Below are 868 nucleotides of genomic sequence, written 5' to 3' on the forward strand. Positions count from 1 at the left end.
TGATGGCTACTAAACCTCTGTGAAAGCTGCTACCCCTAAAACGCTCTCACCATCGTAGTTTGCTAGCAATTTATTGAGGTGAAAACGGCAAAATGCTGTGGAAGCATAAAAAATCTAATGCATCTAATCTAATGCCTTATTACAGCCTGGAGCTTATACTCATAAGGCCCAAAAGACGCGAATCCATTCTTTGTTCCGGTTCATCTTACCCGCCACTGTATCTTATGATCCTAACACAGTTGCAGAGGTGAGAAACCTTTGTATCTAGAATATATTTACATGTGTTATAAAAAGTTTTTAAATAAAATGTATATGTTATTAAAAAGACTTCCTTTTGTTTTAGCAACTAGCTACAATGAAGACTTAGTTTCATTTTGACGCTTCTGAGGATTTATTTCTCTCACACAGCCACCCCCATGGAGCAGAAACGATGTCTACACAAGCCTAAGAAGGATCTAAGAAGAGATCTATTGAGGTGAATCTGAAAAGAAAAACATGAAAATTGAGGTTGTATTTAAAAAACAAAAAAAACAAAAGAGATTTTTCTAATCTAATGCTTATTTCATCCTGAGAAGCACACGGACCTAAGCTTCTACCCAAAAGATCGCCAGCCTTCCTTTGTTCTTGGTGACTCCTCTACACGCCTCTGGATCCTAACATTGCTGCAGAGGTGAGTAGAAACTCCTGCATCTAAATAGAATATATTTATATAAGCAAATAAAATGGCGAGCATTAAGTTAAAAAGGCATTTCTTTGTTTTAAGGCACCATCGATCAAGACTTAGAGTCCTTGCATTTGTTGTCGCCTAAGTGTGATTTCACATAGCACCAAAGCTTTACCACCCTTAATGCAGTGACCTTACTTGAGG

Source organism: Perca fluviatilis, chromosome 14 (assembly GCF_010015445.1).
Source record: "Perca fluviatilis chromosome 14, GENO_Pfluv_1.0, whole genome shotgun sequence".
Lineage (NCBI taxonomy): Eukaryota > Metazoa > Chordata > Actinopteri > Perciformes > Percidae > Perca > Perca fluviatilis.